The 15,255-nt window shown below is 38.6% G+C and overlaps 1 pseudogene; it reads right to left on the bottom strand.

The window, feature by feature from the left end:
* LOC114208093 (mitochondrial adenyl nucleotide antiporter SLC25A24-like) overlaps positions 1-15,255 on the bottom strand; it is a 66,275-nt pseudogene that overhangs the window by 46,743 nt on the left and 4,277 nt on the right.

Here is a 15,255-nt window from a genome sequence, read left to right as displayed (position 1 = left end):
ATCTTTTATAAAATAATATTACCTGATGTTGGTGAGAATACAGGGAAACAGGTAATAGCACACATTGCTAGGAAAAGTGCAAGTTGGTATTATCTTCCTAGAAGGAAGTATAACAATATATCAGAAACCTTAAAATATTTCTTTAAAGATTTATTTATTTATTTGAGAGCGAGGGGGAGAGGCAGAGGCAGAGGGAGAGGGAGAAGCAGGCTCCCCGCTGAGCTGGGAGCCCGATGCACGACTCGATCCCAGGACCTGGAGATCATGACCTGAGCCGGAGGCAGACGCTTAACCATCTGAGCCACCTAGGCGCCCCTTAAAATATGTTTAGAATTCCATGTGTGGTAATGACAAACTAGTGATTAGGAATGAACTTCCTACTAAGGATAACTGAAAAAAGCTGATGAAATATATGTTTCTTAAAGTTTTCTTAAAGGTATCCATGAGCTAACAAGACAGAAACATATTACAGGGCCAATATGTAGGAGAAAACACAGAAAAGTAAGATTAGCATTAAAGTGTATTCTGAATGCAGAAGAAACAGTTGTGAAATTAAGTTGTTGTTTTGGTGGCCTCACAGGATTAACAAAGAACAAAAGATAAATCCCAGGGCCCACCAAAGGCATAGGTCTCTCACATACCACCTCCACTTTAAATGGGGACATTGCAGGGCTATACCCTCATGGTAAGGGTAAACCAGAAGAAACCAGCTTCTGCAAGGACTTGCAGCATGGCTTTGTTTCACTTGGGTGGTCCAGGGAACTTCAAGACTCGAACTTGAATTAAAGTGATCCCAGATTGACAGCATTCCCAGGCACCTGACAGAAGCAAACGGAAATCTAGGCTGAAGTTGGGTATCATCATCCTTGTCCGCAAGTTACTGCTACAAGTAATATTTTAAAAAACAACAACAAAACTAATGGAGGGAGGAAAAGCAGAATGATTTTTTAAAATACAACAGAAGGCAAGAAAGGAAGGAGGATCTTAAAACAGGCAGGGCCAACAGAAAGCATAAAATAAGATGGTGGGTTTAAATACATTAACTGTAAATGGAATAGATCTTCCAATTAAAAATATAACAAAGCCCAACCATATGCTGTTTTAAGTGGCTTATCTAAACATACAAATACAGAAAGTTCAAAAGTAAAAGGATGACTATGAATATATCACACAAATTCCAAACAGGGGAAGAGAGTGTGGTATATTAATGTCACACAAAATAGAACTAAAAGCATTTATGGAGATCAAGAGGGTCCTTCACCATGATAAAAGGTTCAATTCTCCAAGAGTATACCAACTTTTGACCTCAAGATATAAAGGAAAAGGTGATAGGCCTACAAAGAGAAGGCAAGGCCTGGGAGGGGCTCCTAGTACCCCAGGCTTGATGAGAGAAGTCTGAGGAAGTGTGGTGCAGTGTAGAAGCTTGAGCCTGCCACACATAGACGGAAAGAGCACCTGGCAAAAGAAACAACAAGGCTACAAAAAATGCGGAGTTTTCAAGAAACTGATTTACAGGGAACTTACTTCTTGTGGTCATTGCTTGGTTCTCTTGGTGACAGGGAAAGAATGCAGATAAACAGGATGTGTAAACTCCTTTTATAACAAAAATTCTGAGTTGCTACGGGACTAGATCTTAAATGTTTTCATCACAAAAAAAAAATTGCAACTTGTGGTGATGGATGTTAACTAGACTTACCATGGTGATAGTTTTTCAATATGTACAAATACTGAATCATTATGTTGTACACCTGAAACTAATATATATGTTATCTGTCAATTATATCTAATTTTTTATAAATTCTGTGGGAAAAACATAACTAGAAAACACAACCAACTGCAGAAGAAATCTATACCAGCTACCTAAAATATCCAGTCCTTCATTTTGAATATGGAAGAATAAAGGATCACCGCATATATGGGGAAAGAATGGCAACATAAAAATCTAAAACTAAGATTAATCAAACTAATTCCAGAGAAAATAGTGACAATTCAGGAAGCCACAGTTAACTAAAACAAACAATGTAAAGGACCCTCTAATAGCCTCAGAAAGAATCAAGATGATACTGAATCAATAAAAAATACCACCAAACAAGAAAAAGATACTATGAAAAAGGAACAACTGAAGGGATAAAAAGAGCTCTTAGAAATTTAAAATGTGATTGCCAAAATAAGAAGTTCAAAAGAAGGGTTAGAAAATAAGATGGAAGAAATTTCCCAGAATGTTGAGTAAAATGCCATAGTGATAGAATGTATTTATGAAAAGGTAAGATGTATAGCAGGTCAATCCAGGAGGTACAACATCCCACTAATAAGAATCCCAGAGAAAGAAAATGGAGGAAAGAAAATTAGGAAAGAAATCATAAAATATACCAATGCTTATGGAAGACATAAGTTTACAGTTAGGAAGAGCCCACCAAGCGTCAAACGTACTGGATGATAAAAGAACCTACTTAAAATATTGTACGATTTCAGAATACCCAGGATAGAGGCATGACCAAAAGCTTCCAGAAAGAAAAACAAGATCATCTACAAAAAAATCAGAGTAGCATCGGATTTCTCGAGTTACACTAGATGCTAGAAAATAATAGGGTAATGCCTTAAAAGTTCTGAGGGAAAGCATTTTTAGCCTTGGTGTCAATGCTCAGCCAAACTGCCAATCAAGGGGAAAAGCAAAATAAAATAATATTTAGACATGCAAGAAACTGACTTTCAGTAAAAATGGTAGATCAACTGGGTGTTATACGAAAACAATGAATCGTGGATCACTACATCAAAAACCAATGGTGTATTGTATGGTGACTAACATAACATAATAAAATAAAAATTTTTTTAAAAATGGTAGCTCGACCACACGCTTATTTCCTCCTTCTCCAAAACCAAAATGATAGTAAAGTAAAAAAGAAGGCAGTAACTAGGATGGCCATATATCATACTTTGCCCAAAACTTGTCCCTCCATGATTATTAAGCACCACCTCTCACTTTTAAAAGTGTCTTGGTTCTGGGATGCCTGGGTAGCTCAGTCGGTTAAGCGTCTACCTTCAGCTCAGGTCATGATCCCAGCGTCCTGGGATCAAGTCCCGCAAGGGGCTCCTTGCTCAGCAGGGAGCCTGCCTTTCTCTCTCTCTCTCTCTCTCTCTTTCTCCCTGACAAATAAATAAAATCTTTAAAAAAAAAAAAGTGTCTTGGTTCAAATGAAAATTATATTGTCACCCCAAGGGAAAAGTATACTAGTGATTCAGCAGATTCAGAAGAGGTGGAAAGCAAAGGGAAAAGTGATAACTGATTTGGCAGAGTAAAAGTTACAATTTAAGTGTTTATGGAAGAGAATGCATAGAGAAGTCAATTTGTCCTTTAAAGCCCCTGAGGCTTTATTCTCTGGAGAAAGTGAAGCAGCTCTTGATTCAGAAATATAGAATTCAAGAATTCAGGAAGGCTTAGGACTGAAAAAACAGATGAACAATAGGCAAGAGGCCTTCTGCCCCTTTCCCCTGCCTTAAACCCAGAACACTAGCGGCCAGGTAGGGCTCCTTGCTCTGTATATTTTATATAAAAATTACGGAGAAATTTGTTAGTTGGTGACCCAGGATAGGTAAAAGGAGATAGTGACTGAATGTCGTCATAGGTTCCTAATTTCTGCCCTGAGTAGAACTATGAGAAGAGTGGAAACCCTTTTCCTCTCTGTTTCAGTTGTGCCGCCAAAACCACAGAGCCTTGGCCGCCAGGCTCAGCCAATCCCTCCATGGCCTGATCAACTTCAAGGAGACCACAACAGCTCTAGGACCCCAAACTTCGCAGACAATTGAAGAATTCCACCTACAGAGCCCCGTATCTGCTAAGGAATAAAGAAGGAGAACAACTCTTTGACTAGCCTCTGATTCTTGGTGTCACAACTTCTAACCCATGGAGAGAATCAGAGTATTGTCTCTCCTTTTCCCCTACTCCACAGAAAAAGGAGACTTCCCGAATTTTTGCCCTCCCTAGAATACTAGTGCTAGATTATTAGATTGTATTTAGTTATTCATTTACATATCTGCTTCCATCACCAAAGTCCAAAATGCATATGGTTGAGAAGGGTGTACTATTTGTTTTTTGCACCCTCAATTTGAGTTGAGGCAGCCTATTGAATAAACAAGCCTAGATTACTGGCAATGAAGTAATTTGCACATGAGAATATCAAGGAATCATGTTAAGACCTCTGAAACCCCTCTTTTGAAAAGCGTCAAATATTATTCACATTACTCAGAAATACGCACATGAACTATGTAACACACCTGCACTAGGGTTTTGAGATGCTCTAATGGTGCTGTGCATGTTCAAGCACAAGTACCATCTATGCCTCCAGCCAACAGATATTTCCCTAACAAGCCAGAGCTTCTCTCTTCATCAGTTAAATCATGAAAAGTCTATTTTCTCCCATATCAGTTCCCTATTAAAACAAAATAAACAAACAAACAATTATAATTAGATCTCAAATGAGTATGCTCTTCCTCATAAGATCTAAATAATGTTTTATATATCTCAGCTCCACAGTAAATTAATATCAGCCTTCGCTAGAATTTTGTGCTTCACCAACCAGTGTATTTTAAGTTACTCATAAATTAGCTTGAAATACTATCAGTTATAAACAAATAATATTTTGGGGCAACTCTTTCAGGTGCCCTCCCTCCTTGGGAGCTTTGTACTATCACTTTGCTATCGCTCAATAAAACTTGCTTTGCCACCCACCAAAAATAAATAAATGAATAAATAAATAAACTAATAATATTTTTATCATGTTTAAGATAATCTTTACATTTACCATTTTAAAATCTATTACCATTTTCAATTCAAAATTATTTGTTTAAGATTGAATACAAAAAGAACAACCCGGGTGCCTGGGTGGCTCAGTTGGTTAAGCGACTGCCTTCGGCTCAGGTCATGATCCTGGAGTCCCGGGATCGAGTCCCGCATCGGACTCCCTGCTCAGCAGGGAGCCTGCTTCTCCCTCTGACCCTCTCCCCTCTCATGCTGTTTCTCTCTCTCTCTCTCACAAATAAATAAATAAAATATTTAAAAAAAAGAACAACCCATCAGTTTCTACCAAATATTTGTAGCTGTGGTGAAATACAGACTAATAAACTACTAGTGAGATAACTATTTAACTGAAAATAACATAAATGTATCTCTAGTGTTCAAGATCTAGTGGATCTCCACGTTATGTTCAGTCAGACTCTTTACCTCTAACAAAACAAATATGAAATATAAGCACACATTTGGAAGCAGTTTCCGTTTATATCTTTACCTACAGTAGAATTGGCAAAACAAAAAACAAACAAAAAAAAAAACCTGGACCTTCCCATGTAATGCCCAGAGCAGCAGATAATAAGCTCTGCTGTACATGTATCATAAGCAGGATTTTTTTTTGAGGGCCTATGAATGTGAAAAAAACCAGAATCTTAGCGCTCTTTCAAAAGAATTCCAGTTATAGTTTATTCATTTATCCAACAAATATTTATTGGGAATGTACTATGTGACACAGCAATGAGCAATTCACAGTCCCTACTTTCAGGCAAGAAAATAAGCAACTATAATACAGAATAATGGTGCCGTGTAGGAGCAATTAACTGTTAAGTGCATAATTATTCCCAACAAATGGGTACCTTTTGCAGGTTGAAACTTTGGTTGAAGTAAATATTCTTTTTTTTTTAAAGATTTTATTTATTTATTTGACAGAGAGAGACACAGCGAGAGAGGGAACACAAGCAGGGGGAGTGGGAGAGGGAGAAGCAGGCTTTCCACCGAGCAGGGAGCCTGATGCAGGGCTCGATGTGGGGCTCGATGCTGGGCTCGATCCCAGGATCCTGGGATCATGACCTGAGCCAAAGGCAGACGCTTAACGACTGAGCCCCCAGGCGCCCCTGGTTGAAGTAAATATTCTATGTCACTTCAGATATTTCACATTATACAAATTTGTACGGAAATAACATTCTATATCATCACTTGTTTAATCAAGAAAACCTCACTAGCTAATATTCTGGCCCCATAATTTTCTAACAGTTTATAATGCATTACATTTTATGCCCATGACTCAGGGTATAAAATACACAAATATTAAAGAAGAGACCACTTACAGTAAAATAGTTCCAGTGATGGGCAACTTCCTTAACATTTCTTGCAGGTTTAAATAAAAAAAACTTCCTCCATTCATCCCAGTCCACTTTCACTGACCCATCAGTATCCATGCTGTATATTTTTTAAAAAGAATATGCTCAAATATAAATTATGATTCATAAATTTCAAACAGCATTATCAAAATGATATCTTATATTCTTAAAGTCAGAATATCTGGGTTATAGTTGAGCTCTGGCCACTGTTACTTTTGTGAGGTAGAGTGCATCCTACACCTCTAAACTTCAGTTTCTATGGGAATAATCCTATAACATAGAGCTTTAGAGTATTTTTTTCAAAGATTTTATTTTTAAGTAATCTCTACACCCATTGTGGGGCTCCAACTCACAACCCTGAGATCAAGAGTTGCACGCTCCCCCAACTGAGCCAGCTAGATACCCTTATTATATGGGATTATATATATAATGGCCTTGTAACCTATAAAGAACTATAAAACTATAAGCGAGTATTCCTGCATCCCAATCTTCTCCCATTTCTTCTTAAACATTTTCCCTTCTTTCCATCTGATAAACCTCATAACTTTTCTAGCAACAAAATGATGACCAAAAATTACCTTTTTGGTAATTCAGCTCTTAAAAGACAATTTCCACTTTCTATGGATATGAAATTTGGATATAAAAAATACCATAATAAACCCAAATACCCACGGAAATATAACTTGCATTAATATGGAATAATATAATTAAGTCAATTTTAAGAATTTTAAAGAATTCTCATTAGAGAATTTCTCAAATCCCTGAATGAAATTCAGAATTTGAAGAAAGATAGTGAAATATATTGCTAAGTGTGAACTTCCCAAAATTTCCACATTTTGAGTCAGTCAGCTCCCTTTCTCAGCTTCTACTGTTGCTAAATTTCAAATATCTCCTCAAGCCACCAAATCATTTCCAGACACTCAATCTCAGGACATTGTCATCCCATTTCTCCCCAAAACATGAGTATTCACACCTTCTCATCTTTAAAAAAAAAAAAAATCTGTTGACCTTACTTTCCCCACTATCACCACCTTTTATCTCTCTTTGCCTTTGCAGTAACACTTTTTTTTAATTATTTAAATTCAATTAGCCAACATATAGTACATCATTAGTTTTTGATGTAGTATTCAATGATTCATTAGTCGTATATAACATCCAGTGGTCATCACATTGCAGTAATACTTTAAGATTTTATTTATTTATTTGTCAGAGAGAAAGAGCATGCGTGCGCAAGCAGGGGGAGGGGCAAAGGGAGAATTAGGCTCCCTGCTGAGCAAGGAGCCCGATGCGGGACTCGATCCCAGGACCCCAGGATCATGACCTGAGCTGAAGGCAGATGCTTAACCAACTGAGCCACCCAGGGTCCCACATCGCAGTGATACTTCTTTTTTTATTATTATTATGTTATATTAATCACCATACATCATTAGTTTTTGATGTAGTGTTCCATGATTTATTGTTTGCGTATAACACCCAGTGCTCCATTCAGCACGCGCCCTCTTCAATATCCATCACCAGGCTAACCCATCCCCCCACCCCCCTCCCCTCTAGAACCCTCAGTTTGTTTCTCAGAGTCCATCGTCTCTCATGGTTCATCTCCCCCTCCGATTTCCCCCCCTTCATTCTTCCCCTCCTGCTATCTTCTTCTTCTTTTTTTTTCTTTTTTTTTTTAAAGATTTTATTTATTTATTTGAGAGAGACTGAGAGATAGAGAGCACGAGAGGGAAGAGGGTCAGAGGGAGAAGCAGACTCCCTGCTGAGCAGGGAGCCCGATGTGGGACTCGATCCCAGGACTCCAGGATCATGACCTGAGCCGAAGGCAGTCGCTTAACCAACTGAGCCACCCAGGCGCCCCTTCTTTTTTTTTTCTTATCATACATTGCATTATTTGTTTCAGAGGTACAGATCTGTGATTCAACAGTCTTGCACAATTCACAGCGCCCACCATAGCACATGCCCTCCCCCATGTCTATCACCCAGCCACCCCGTCCCTCCCACCCCCCACCACTCCAGCAGTGATACTTCTTATAGAGTTGTCTATCTTCTGTCTCCAATTTCTCCTTCTCGTTCTCTTTTAAACCCACTCCCATCAGGCTCTCACCACCATTACTCCACCAATGGCCTCTGCAGTGGAAATCAATGGTCTGGTCTCCGTCCTCACCTTACTTAGCCTATCAGCAGTATTTGAAAAAGACAGCTGCCTCCTCCTCACATTTTCTCCATTTGGCTTCCAGAACAAAGTATTCTCCTGGTTCTTGTCCTATTTCTCTAGCTGCTCCTTCTCACTCTCCTTTACTGGTTTCCCCTCAATACCCTGCCTCTTAACTTTAAAGAATATCAGGACTCAGAGTATATTCTCTCCCTGGTCATCTCTTTCAGTCTCATGGCTTTAAATATCATCTATAAGCCCACGACTCCCAAATCTCTGCCAGAGTGTTCCTCTGAACACTAGACTCCTGTTTCAAGCTGCCTACCTGGCATCGCTACTTGTATGTCTGATTAGCATCTAGAAGAGAACAAGAACAAACCTGTACTCTGATAACCACCCCATCCCAAACTTGCTTTTTTCAGTCTTATCCATCTCAATGCATAGCCACTCCATTATTTAGATGCTCAGGCCAAAAGCCCTGGCATTAACCTTAACTATTTTCTTTCCTTTTTACCCCACATGTGCTCCAGAAGTAGATCAAGTCAACATTTCAAAATATATCCAGAATCCAACCTCCTCCATCCTGGTACAAGCCACCCTCAAATTTTGTCTGTATTATTGCAAAACTGTCCTGGTTGGTCTACCTGATTTCGACCTATCTGCCTACAAACTATTTTCAACGCATAAGACAGAATGAGACTGCAAAACCTAAGTTAAATCATGGCACACCTCTGTTTAAAACCATCCAGTGACTTACAGAGTAAAAGCCAAAGTCCTTATAATTTCCCTCTCAAGATCTGATATGATCTGACCCCTGTAAAAATCTCCTACCACCCTCTTTCTCATTCACTCTATTCTGAACACACTAGTCCCCTCTCAGTGCCCTAGCCATATAAATACACTGCCCAACTTGGGCCTTTGCTTTTGCTGTTTCCTTTACCTGGAAGGCTTTTCCCCCCAAAAATTATCATGGCTCCTTCTCTCACTTTCTTCAGATCTCTACTCAAACTTCACCTTCAAGATCTTCCCTACTCACCATGTCTAAAACCGCAGCCCCTTGTATCACTCACGCACACAGACTGTTTCCCTTCCCTGCTCTATATTTCCCCTTATTGCTAATCACCATCTAACACAGATTGTTTATCTAGCTTACTGTTTTCTTCTCTTGTTTATTCTGAGTTACATAAGAGCAAGGATTTTTGCCTGTTTCCTTCACTACTACATCCTTAGCATCTAGATGAATGTCAAGCACTCAATAAATATTGGTTGAGTAAATGAATAAATTTCTCCCTACCCACTTTCATCCTTACCTCCTGTGCTCTAGACCTAGAGGGTGAAATGTCGACTCCTACTGAAGGACTCTCTGTCTCTCTGTCTCTGTCTCCATCTCCGTCTCTCTCTCTCTCTTTCTCAAGTCATTGGTCCCATTCCCTCCCAATCACTTTTCTCCTCTCTCTACAACATATCTAACAGTTCCCTCTCTGATCGTTACATCTCCTCAAATCTCTCCTATCCTTAAAAAAAATAATAAAAATAAAGGCTTGCCTAACTGTCTTCTTCTTATCCAAATATCCCAAATCAGTAAACCACTTTCACAGTCCCCATATCCTCACCTTCCATTCACTCAATAACAATCTGACCCAACTCTTTAGCTCCCTACTGAAAATGTTTTCACTAAGATCCCCAGAAATCTCCCAAATTTCAGATCCAACGGATGGTTTTTCAGTATTTATGTTGCTGACTCATTCTGTTAAATATGACATGCTCCACTCTTGGCTCTTGTGACACCATTAAATCAATAAGAAAACATGTATTGATCTGCTAGTATGTGCCAGACACTATGGTAGGCACTGACTACAGAACAATGGATAATAATATACTCTGTCCCTGTTTCACGAAGCTTACAGTCTACTGGCAACAGGGAGTATGACAAGCAAGCCTCTGTAAAGCTGCTGTAAAAGCAAACACCAGGGGTGCCTGGGTGGCTCAGTTGGTTAAGCAACTGCCTTCGCCTCAGGTCATGATCCTGGAGTCCCAGGATCGAGTCCCACATCGGGCTCCCTGCTGAGCAGGGAGTCTGCTTCTCCCTTTGAACCTCTTCCCTCTCATGCTGTCTCTCATTCTCTCTCTCTCAAATAAATAAATAAAATCTTTAAAAAAAAAAAAAAAAAGCAAACACCAGGAAGATAAAGAAGTTTCAGTGGTTAAAGTCACATCTAAACTGAGACCTAAGGAGTAAGTGGGAGATATTCAAGTGAAGGAGTTGGAAAGGGTCTTCCAGCCAGAAAGAGTACAAGGTCTGGAGGAAAGAAAGACCATGGTTTTTTAAAAGTTGAAAGAAGCCCAGTCAGCCTAGAGCACAGAGTAGAAGGAAAGTTGTAGAGATGATGCAGCTAGAGAGGCAGACAGGTTCCAGATCACAGAAAGGATTCCATGTCCCATCTCAGCTGTCGGTATAGCATCACTATTAATATGGACACAAATGGTCTAATGAAGTGAAAACAACTCAAATTCAGCTGTACACTTATAAAAGCCACAAAAACCATAGTTGGATATAAATCCAGCTGAAGTTATACAAAACCATTTTAGAGAATGTATACAACTTTATTAAAAGACAGAAAAGAGGATTTAAATCAATAAAGACATATATAATATTCATGGAACAGTTAACATTTAACATCATAAGTATATCAATTTTCTCCTTAATTTATAAATTCAATGCAATTCCTATTAACATTCCAAAAGGAGTGCGTATGTGCACACATGTGTATGTAACTAAATAAGTCAATTCTAAAATTAATATAGAAGAGCAAAGGGCCAAAAGGAGCACTTACACTGTTGAAGATGAGGAAAGTCAAGACATCAAGATAGATTCTAAGGTGATAGTAAGGGGCACCTGGGTGGTTCATTCAGTTAAGCATCCAACTCTTGATTTCAGCTCAGGTCATAATCTCAGGGTCTTGAGTTTGAGCCCTGCATTGGGCTCCATGCTCAGTGTGGAGCCTGCTTAAGATTCTCTGCCCCTCTCCCCCTGCCTCCGCACCACCCACCCCACCCCCCGGCTCTCTCTCTCTCTCTCTCTCAAAAAAAAACAAAAAAACAAACCACACACACATATTGACCAAAAAATAAGTATATAAAATGATAGTAATTAAGACATGGTAATGATGTATAATAGACACCAATGTAATAGAATAAAGAGACCAGAAACACAGCCATACACAAATGGAAATTTGATATATGACAGAGGTAAGCATTTAAAATCTGTGGGAAAATGTAAAAATACATTTTTAGTAGGAAGCTAAATTGGTACAACCACTTTGAAGAACAATTTGGTATATGTAACTAAAGTTAAATGTCAGCATACCCTATAATCAAGCAACTCTACTGTAAGTAATAAACAATGACAGAACCAACTGTGAGAAAGAAAGAATGAAAGAAAGAGAGAAAGAGAAAGAGAGAGGGAGGTAGGGAGGGAGGGAGGGAAGGAGGAAGGAAAGAAGGAGGGAAGGAAGGAAAGAAGGAAGGAAGTGGATCCTTCACACCATACACAAATATCAATTACAGATGAATTAAAGAACTAAATGTAAGATACAACATTTTTTAATGAGATATAGATTAATATCTTGGGGTGCTTGGGTGCCTCAGTGGGTTAAACATCTGACTTGGTTTCAGCTGAGGTCATGATCTCATGGGTCGTTAGATAGAGCCCCACATCCCGGGCTCCGGGCTCAGTGGGGAGTCTATTTGAGATTCTCTCCTTCTGCCTCTTCCCACCATGCACACACGCAGGCATGTGCATGCTCTCTCTAAAATAAATAAATAAATCTTTTTTAAAAAAAGAAAAAGAAATAGAGATTAATATCTTTATGTCCCAGGGCAAGGAAGAATTTCTCAAGATGTGAAAAGCATATCCGTAAGGGAAAAAATGGAGAAATAAGACTACATTAAAATATTAAACTGCAGAATGACAAAAAAAACCCGCCTAAATATGAATTTAAAAGTAAGCAACAAGGTAGGAAAAGATATTTGCAATGCATATAATCAACATAGGATTAATCTCCAGGATTTAGAAAAAACACCTGCCAGCCATTAAGAAAAAGACAATCAATCTAGCTGAAAAATAGGCAAAAGACATGAGTAGGTAATTCACAGAAGAGGAATATCCAGATGGCCAACAAATACATGAAAAGATACTCAGACTCACTAGTAATGAGGAATATAGTTAAACTGAATCAAATTAAATTAAAACAACAGGACAATATTTCGGACTCATTGGCTTGGAAAATATTAAAATATCAGAAGCCTACAGTATCAAATATTTGAAAAGAAATACATTTTGAGTAGGAAGCTAAATTGTTACAACCACTTTGAAGAACAATTTGGTATATGTAATTAAAGTTAAATGTTAGCATACCCTATAATCAAGCAACTCTACTGTAAGTACTATACAAGAAGATGTATACAAGAACATTCACTGTGGCATTGTTTTGTATTAGTAACAAAACAAAAAAATTTTAAACCTAAATGACCATCATCAGGAGAATTCATAAGTAAATTTAATTATAGTTATTAAACAGGACCCTTACTGTGGCTAAAATGATTAACTAGAGCTATATGCACCAGCAGCAACAAATCTCAAAAATAGAAGGCCTAGAAAAAAGTAATTTTAAAAAATATGTGGTATGCCACCACTTAAATAAGGTCTTAAAAACATGAGAAACAATGCTATATATTTTAAGAGTATGCCTACAGTAAAATAGAGAGATAAAAATCTGAATGAAGAGTACATTCAGGATAATAGTTACTTCTGGCAGCAGGGAAGAGAATGAGTATTAAGAATACATTGAAAACTTCAACTATGTGTAATATTTTATTTATTCAAAAAAATTTGAGCCAAATATGGCAAAAATGTTAACTATGATAAATCCAGTGATGGCATGGTTGTTAAATGTTTACCTTTATCTTCCTATACATTTTCCTGTATGAAATAGTTCATAACAAGTTAGCCTTATCCCAGGAATATTTAATGGCAGAAAATCTACCACTAGAATTTATTATATATTGGGACGCCTGGGTGGCTCAGTCGGTTAGGCGTCTGCCTTCGGCTCAGGTCATGATCCCAGGATCCTGGGATCGAGTCCCGCATCGGGCTGTCTGCTCTGCGGCAAGCCTGCTTTTCCCTCTGCCTCTGTCTCTCATGAATGAATGAATGAATGAATGAATGAATGAATAAAAGAATTTATCATATAAATAGGTCAAATGAAAACAGCTTGAAATATGAAAATAGTTTGATAAAGTTTAGTATTTTTTATTGATAAAAGATACCTTTCTTTGTTGTTTTCCTATATATTCCTATCATAACCTTTGCCACAGTACAACTGCCTACCCACTGTTTGCACTCCCCACCCCCATGGACCTATAGCTCTGTCAGGGTGGGCACCAGAAGCATCCTATTTACCACTGACTCCTCATTGACTACTATGTGCCTGGCAAAATGTACCAAACAATATTCAGTTGATAGCTAACTTGATTGGTTGACTGACTAATAATATATAAGGCTTACAAAAAGCAATAGATATATGCACTAAAATTATATCAGTGAGTTAATATTTGGGTGGTAGATTATGTTGACATTGGGCAAATTACTTAACCTCACTATTCAAAAATTTCCTAATCTGTGCAATGAGGAAAATAATACTTTGAGTATAAAGTCTTATAAGGGGGCGCCTGGGCGGCTCAGTCATTAAGCGTCTGCCTTCAGCTCAGGTCATGATCCCAGGGTCCTGGGATCGAGCCCCACATCTGGCTCCCTGTTCAGTGGGAAGTCTGCTCATCCCTCTCCCACTCCCTCTGCTTGTGTTGCCTCTCTCACTGTGTCTCTCTCTGTCAAAATAAATAAATAAAATCTTTTTAAAAAAATTAAAAAATAAAGTGGCTACTAAATAGGGAAGCCACTCATCCTTCCCTAAAGTTTCCATTGTTGTCATTATTACAATGAAAAGGGTTTTTAAAGTAAATAAAAAATAATTTTAAAAACATATACACACAGGACACCTGGGTGGCTCAGTCGGTTAAGCGTCCGCCTTAGGCTCAGGTCATGATCCCAGGGTCCTGGGATCGAGTCCCACATCGGGCTCCCTGCTCCGCAGGGAACCTGCTTCTCCCTCTGCCTCTGCCTCTCTCTCTCTCATGAATAAATAAATAAAATCTTTAAAAAAAAATGTATACACACATATAAGGGCTGACCCTTCAAGAATCTTCACTGCCTCTTTTTCAGAAATCTGTATACCTATTAAGTCGAGAGCATCAATAATTTCTGAAGTATCACTCACTCCTGTAAAGGAACAAAGAAAATAAGGATTAATTGGAAGTTCTGGAAAGATACAGAGGCAGAGTTAAGCAATATTCACTGCATTGTTGCAACATTTCATAAGACATTAATATCCCAATTATTTCTTTTACTTGCCAAGATAAAAAGAAGAGACTAGAGAGCCCATATATTTCCTGTATCAATAAATAATACTACCACCCTCCAATGTTGCTCAAACCAATTGTTCTTGCCTCTCACCTTTCCTTCACCAATTTCAATCACCAAATGTGATCTGTTCTATGTGTAAACATCTCCCAAATTATTTATTCCCATCACCACTAATCCTATGTAAGCTTAGACACCAATCAATACTCCACACAAATACGATGGTGCTACTCCTCCTACTGAAAACTCTTCAGTGCCCGCCCCCCACCTTGTTCCCCCAGGGATCAAGTCCAGAAACTTTTACAGGCCTCAAGGACCTCCATGATCCTGCCCAGGCCTGCTTCTTAGCCTCATCTCTGAAACTTCCCCTTGCTCTCAGCCTCGACCTCACTGGTCTTCCCCCAGTTCCTCAGACATGACCTGCTCTCCTACTGTGACCAGTCTCCCAGCAAACCATTTTTCCTACCTGGAACACTTTCCCACT

Source organism: Eumetopias jubatus, unplaced genomic scaffold (genome assembly GCF_037043125.1).
Source record: "Eumetopias jubatus isolate StellerSeaLion01/CBP00866 unplaced genomic scaffold, mEumJub1_p1.0 scaffold_4, whole genome shotgun sequence".
NCBI classification, from domain to species: domain Eukaryota; kingdom Metazoa; phylum Chordata; class Mammalia; order Carnivora; family Otariidae; genus Eumetopias; species Eumetopias jubatus.
Note: the sequence above shows the minus strand (reverse complement) of the source record. Positions and strands in the feature narration are given on the sequence as shown.